This window comes from Sinocyclocheilus grahami, unplaced genomic scaffold, assembly GCF_001515645.1.
Source record: "Sinocyclocheilus grahami isolate Dianchi unplaced genomic scaffold, SAMN03320097.WGS_v1.1 scaffold551.1, whole genome shotgun sequence".
In the NCBI taxonomy this organism is placed as follows: Eukaryota; Metazoa; Chordata; class Actinopteri; order Cypriniformes; family Cyprinidae; genus Sinocyclocheilus; species Sinocyclocheilus grahami.
In genome coordinates this window covers 181,377-187,794 of record NW_015505730.1, presented here as the reverse complement: position 1 = coordinate 187,794, position 6,418 = coordinate 181,377, and the positions used below count along the sequence as shown (strand labels likewise).

Here is a 6,418-nt window from a genome sequence, read left to right as displayed (position 1 = left end):
CCCCCCATCACCTTCAGTACAAAAATACACAGTCCTACCCAAGTTCTCTTCTGAGCCAATTAAGACTCAAGCTTCCACGGTCCAGCATGTCTCTGAAGGTCCAAAGAGGCATGAACCCATGCGAATAGCACCAACCCGCTGCCTCTCACCCAATACCAGACAAGGGAGCAGACTGGATCGGTCCAAAGCTGATACCAGGATATCCATCAACAGAGCATCTGTGCGAGAGATTTCACTGAAGAATTCTGGCCTCCAAAAGGTAAGCCAGTTTACCTTTTGAAGGGATAAAAAAAAAAGAAAATTATATTATCATTTAATTACCCTCATGTCCTTTTAAGCCTGTATGGATTTCTTCTGTTTTTTTTTAAGATTGTCTTATTGTTTTTGTCCATACAATGAAAGTCAAAGGGGTAAAATAAAATAAAAGAATTGTAATTGAATTAAATAAGTAATTCATATGCATGCAAGCAAAAATTATTAAAAATGTTTTTTTTTTAAATGATTAATCTCAATACAATGAAAGTCAATGGGGCCCAATGTTGTTTGGATGCCAGCATTTTTCCAAACATTTTCTTATGTGTTCAGCAGAATAAAGAAAGTCATGCAGGTTTGCAACAACATCACGGTGAGTAAATGATGACAGAATTATCCCTTCGAGTAATCAGCACAAAGTTGCAAGCATAATTTATGTAAGATAGAGAAACGACCCTCAAAATAGTATAAACAGCTGATAAAAAAAATAACACAATAAACCATACAAATTCCATCCAAAATACAAATCTTCTATTCATAAAATTGCTTTCTCAAATGAAAAAGTCATCACATCTGAATCAGGAGAGAAATATGCTAGCATAATTTATGTAAGATAGAGAAATGACCCTCAAAATATAGCAAGCACTTAGGTTTTGTGGAGTGAACCCACACCAATCACATGGCCTTGTGTTCATGTGGATGAAATGTTTTTTAACCGTAGCAAGCATGCAGGGTTAGAGGGGATCAAATCAAGCACATACTTCAGCTGAATTGGTGCACTCCAGCAGAGTGGCTTGTTTATGAGGGCCTCTGTTCTTATTGTAATTTCAGAACTGGTGTGGTTCTTATCTTCCCCTGAGGCTGGATATTTTAATCTGAATCCATTCAGACTGAGGGGAGTGGGTTGTGCCCTTGCATCTCTGATGCATTTGGAAATTGCAAATGGCAAAATTTTGCAAATGGCTTGGACATAGTGTTCTTTTGTCTTTGTGATTTATAAAACATATTTTCTGTGGTTTTTAACTCCCAGCAGAAAATTATATTGATCAGAGGTCGCTCTTTCTTAGCTTATGACACAAATGAGATAAGTCTTCACACACAGTCAAAACCTAATGTGATGTTTACATTGCAAAGACAATAAAAAATAATTGTAAATAAAGCAAAGATTATTGGAGTATGTTTTACAGGAAATTACTATTTCTGTCTTTTAACTTCTACATTTCATGTTTAAATGTGCCATTGTTTTGTAATTATTTGTGAAATTTAATAGCAATTTCTGAATAAAAATGGTTTCGAAGTAAATCCTACTCCAAATTTTTTTTCAGTGTGTACACAATCATATACATTGCATTTTAGTTTTATGTGAAAGGGATAATTCACCCCAAAATGAAAATGTACATTTAATCATTTACTCACCTGATATGTCGTTCCAAAGCTGTATGAATTTCTTTCTTCTGAAAGACGCAAAAGATGATAATAAATAAATAAAATGAAATAATCATGTACACCGAAATAACCTACTCCCCCCATCACTACAGATGCATGCAAGTAAAATCTACACAAAAGAAGATATTTTGAAGAATATCCATACAATTTTCCTGTCTTGTCCATACAATTAAAGTCAATGGGGAACAGTATTGTTTTTGACTTCAACTGTATGGACAAAAACAGCTGAAACATTCTTCAAAATATTAGAATATCAAAATGACAGAATTGTTAGATAAACATGAGAAGCGTTAGCTTTCAGCAAAGTCTCCATTTGCTCTCCATTTCATCTCATTGTTTACTAGGAGAAACAACTGGGATATCAAAGAGAACTCATTAGTGTTCTTTCCTCTCTTAGAGGTTGGAATATGTTTGGACTAAAACGGGTCCAAGCATTTAGCACAACTATCGCAGACTCTCCCCACAGGTCTGAAACGGTCATTAACTAAATGCTTTAAATGGAGTTTGATGTGGGAATTACTGAGGATCATTACGGATGCCCCATAACACTACTTTCCCCATTTAAACATGGCACGTATCTTTGATGCTGGTGAAGTTTGTTGAGCTTATCTGGAAGGTTGCTCATAGATCCAGGTTGGACTTTATATACAGTAAGTGGATTTCTAAGCAGCAGGCAGCCATCCCTGCTGATGTCTTGGCCTTAATGGGGGTGCCAATTAGCTTGCAAGCTTTGATTGATTGCTTGCTAATTAGCTATACCCAGTAACGATCTGTCTCATTACAAAGTGGCACTGATGAAGTAATGCTATTTTTGGGCTTTACAGGTGAGTATCGATGAGAGGGTTCAACCTTTGGGCTCCAGCAGGTGTGATCTGAGGAGAAGTCAAGACGAAGAGGATGAGGAAGATGAGCTGTGAATGTTGGCCAGTTTGAAGAGAGAGCAGGAGGAAGAAGGAGATGGAGATATGGGCGGCCCGGGCCTTAGTGCATCACAGGTAGGAAATTCATATTCATATTTCAGCCTAAATCAAAACAAGAAAACAAAGAAATTATATACAGCTATATTACACATTATTTGTTTATTTTTTAAATAGTTTAATAAATATTTCAAATGTGTTAATGTACACACTACTGTTCAATAGTTTGGGGTCAGTAGGATTTAAAAAAATAATAATTTACTTTTATTCAGTAAGGATGCAATAAATTGATCGAACTGACAGTAAAGACATTTGAGCTTACGAAAGATTTATATGTCATATAATTGTTCTTTTGAACTTTCTATTCTTTTAAGTAATCCTGAAAAAGTTATCACAAACTATTGAGCAGCAAAAGTGTTTTCAACATTTATCACGTGACAGTAAAATGGGAGTAATGGCTGCTTTAGACTGCACTAACATTTTGCAATTTTACAGTATTTTTGATCAAATAAATGCAGCCTTGGTAAGTATATATATATATATATATATATGTATGCATTTAAGGTTGTAAGGATGCAAAATTGATCAAGTGACAGTAAATTTATATATACAGATTTATAACATTTGGAAAGATTTCTATTTTTAATCTTTTGAAATATTTTGTTCTTTTATTCTTTGTTTTTTAAAGAATCCTGAATTTTTTTTAGATATATATATATATATATATAAAAACATTGAGCATTCAACATAGATAATAAAATATTTCTGACTTGATGCATATGACACTCATGTTCTTTCCAGGTGTTGCGAGTCAGAATATAAAAGCACAATGCCAGTAAATAAACACTATTTTATCTTCTGTCAGGTTCACCACTGCAACATAAGTCTGAGTGCAAGCAGCGATGACACCTCAACCTGGACTCAGTGTATTCCTTTGGTGGGCTTACAAACCACACACCCTGTACAGACATTTACGGCAGTTATAATTACATAAGTCAAGCACATTGCCACACTTGAGCACAGTGCAGGAAGGCCTGAACTCCTTCTTCATTATTAGGCTCCTCGGTTACAGAGTGCTTTGTATGGATGAACTGTAGCTAGTAGGCAAATAATAGAGAGAATATTAAAACTGTTTTCCTATAAAGAAGGGCAATCAAACAGTTTATATAAAAACCCCACTAATTGGAGTGAAATAAACTCCCATGGCGTTTCAATATCAGACCCTATCCATCAGTTGTTGGTGTTGTTGTCTGTTGATTAGAAAGATATGCTGCAACTGCTAATCATGCCTGGTGCGCCTGGTATTGAGAAACTGCAAATTAGTGGACAGTAAAACTGTGAAAATAGCAATACTGCCACCATCAGGCGAGAAGAACATGCACAATAATTAAGTGCTTCTTGTTGTGCCTCAGGAACCAGATTTTACATATTAGACATCAAGTGGTGAAACGACACCGTAACAAATCATTTATCATGCAGAAGTAAAAGAAAAATATCAAATTTTATATTCAAAGATATAGTTTTAAAAATCATTCTGAATTAAAAAAAAAAAAAAAAAAGCAGAATCCACACCACGCCTATAACAATAAATGTCACGGAGGAATGATATCGGTGGAATCGCTTTCTAAAAATAGTTTTTTTCAGCTGATGGAACAGCATTAGTATTAGACTCTATCAGAACAGACCTGCAACTCAGTTTTGATTCACGGCTCACCGGTTGAGAACCACTGCCCCAAACTATAAAGGCTTAAATCATTATTTTACAGTAAGGAATGCAGTTATCCAGAACATATTATTTTTTCCTATATACTAGACTGGAGCTAATAGTGGGCAGACATGGCTCCTGAACCAGATTATAAATATACAGTGCTTATTCTCTCTGTGCTTCACAGCCAGTGGATCAAGGCCAGCACTATCAGAAAGAAATGAACCCTCTTCTTCACTCTAATCCCAGGTAAGAGAAAAATACAGTATTTTTAGCCTCTCTAAGTCTGTGAGGCATAACTCTAAGCCATTATGCTAAGCCTGTCAGTATCTTAAGTGCTGAGGCTCAGACATGAATGAGTAATTTCAGAACTTTATCATGCGAGTTCATAAGAGAACTCTTGTCAGCCCTCAGGCCCATGCACGTTCAATAATTTGGACTTCTGAAAAGTGGTAAGAAAATGTGATAGGGATAGCTTGGGCAAGTTTCCATTGACAATTGTATCCAGTGGTTCCAGGATACTAAAAAGAACTTTTGAATATCAAAGCATAAAAAGAGAGCAGGTGGTGTGCTCCACAATTTTATGCCAGCCTTCAAAAGATTTGTTTGCCATTCAATTCATGACAAACCTTCCAGACTACCTAACGGAGCACCTTATTTATTTTTGTCTCCTCATTCTTTTCCTTAGTTTTTTACTTTAGTAATATATTAAATATAATAATCATCATCATTTAATAACTATTTTGTTTATAATATTTATATACACTAATGTTATTATTAAAATATAGTTTAATCATAATAACAATTATTAGTAGCAGCAGTATATTAATAAATAATCAGATAAAAATCAACAAATAATGTTAAAATGTTTAATGTTGGTTATTAAATAACTATTTTGTTTATATAATACTAATAATAATTACAACTGTATGACAAATGATAATGATGATAACATTTATTATTATATAAAATAAAATATTTATTATTATTAATAGTAGTAGTAAAAATATAATGATAATAACAATAATAATGATCATTATTGTATTTTTAGCATCAGTAATTAATGAATTGCATAAACAGAATTATTATAAATTAGTAGTAGTAGTATATAAATAATACATTAAGAAGATACAAATAAATAAAGAAAATCTACACTGCAATAATTAAACACTGTTTAGGAAGAAACTGATTCTGCATAATGACCGTTTATAAGTAGATCTTTAAATATAAATTAACCAATCAAAAATTATTTATGGAGCTGTGTTAATATGTTAATGTTTTTGTACACACAGCATAACTATGGCTAGTTTCCTACGCAGAACTTTTCCTGTCAAGGGAAGCTGCCCACACTGCCACGCCTCGGTGATTAATTAAGCATGGTTGTCAGGGACAATGAATAAGCAGGAGTTATGCATGTGCTCAGAGGCTTGCATGTGTCACCTAGCTGTCACCGCTGCAGCAGAGCTCCCTGGGAGGTCATCATCCACCTCCCTCCCATCTCACCACGGAGCCTGTCCGTCAACACCAAATGGTGCCTTAAAAAGTGTTATGTAAATGAGAGAATATGAAAGAGAGACATGCAGAAGGGGGTCTTTCATTCACAACAAGAGGTAACATGTTAGCGACAGAGCAGGAATTTCGAAAATGGGCTTTGATGCAGCTTCGTATGATTCTAGAAGCTTTAGTATAATTAAACTATAAATCATAGGTTAAAGGTCCCATATTGTCAAAACTGAAATTTCCTGGCTTTTTTCACGATAACTGAGGTCTAGGGGCTATTTAACTACAATATAAGTTTCAAAACAGTCAGTCCACAGTAAAATGCACACAGCCTGCATAAAGTAGCTGTGATTTTTCACGAACCGTTGTGACTTCCGTAAAAAGTTGACGTCAGAACTACACAGTAACCGCCTTCAGTCACCACCCGAGCACAGCCCACAGTCCCACTCTTCTTTTGCCAAACCCCCAGACAAGATTGGCCGACCTGTAACGTTACACTCTCACTCAAAGGATGGACGATCTGACAGGATTGTTGCTATGAGGTGGATCACATCTAACATGTATAGTAAAGACAAACTCACCGTGTCTATCTAGTCAT

At 35.0% G+C, this 6,418-nt stretch overlaps 1 pseudogene; it reads left to right on the top strand.

The window, feature by feature from the left end:
* Positions 1–6,418, top strand: part of LOC107555962 (uncharacterized protein C3orf67-like) — a 28,533-nt pseudogene that overhangs the window by 19,471 nt on the left and 2,644 nt on the right.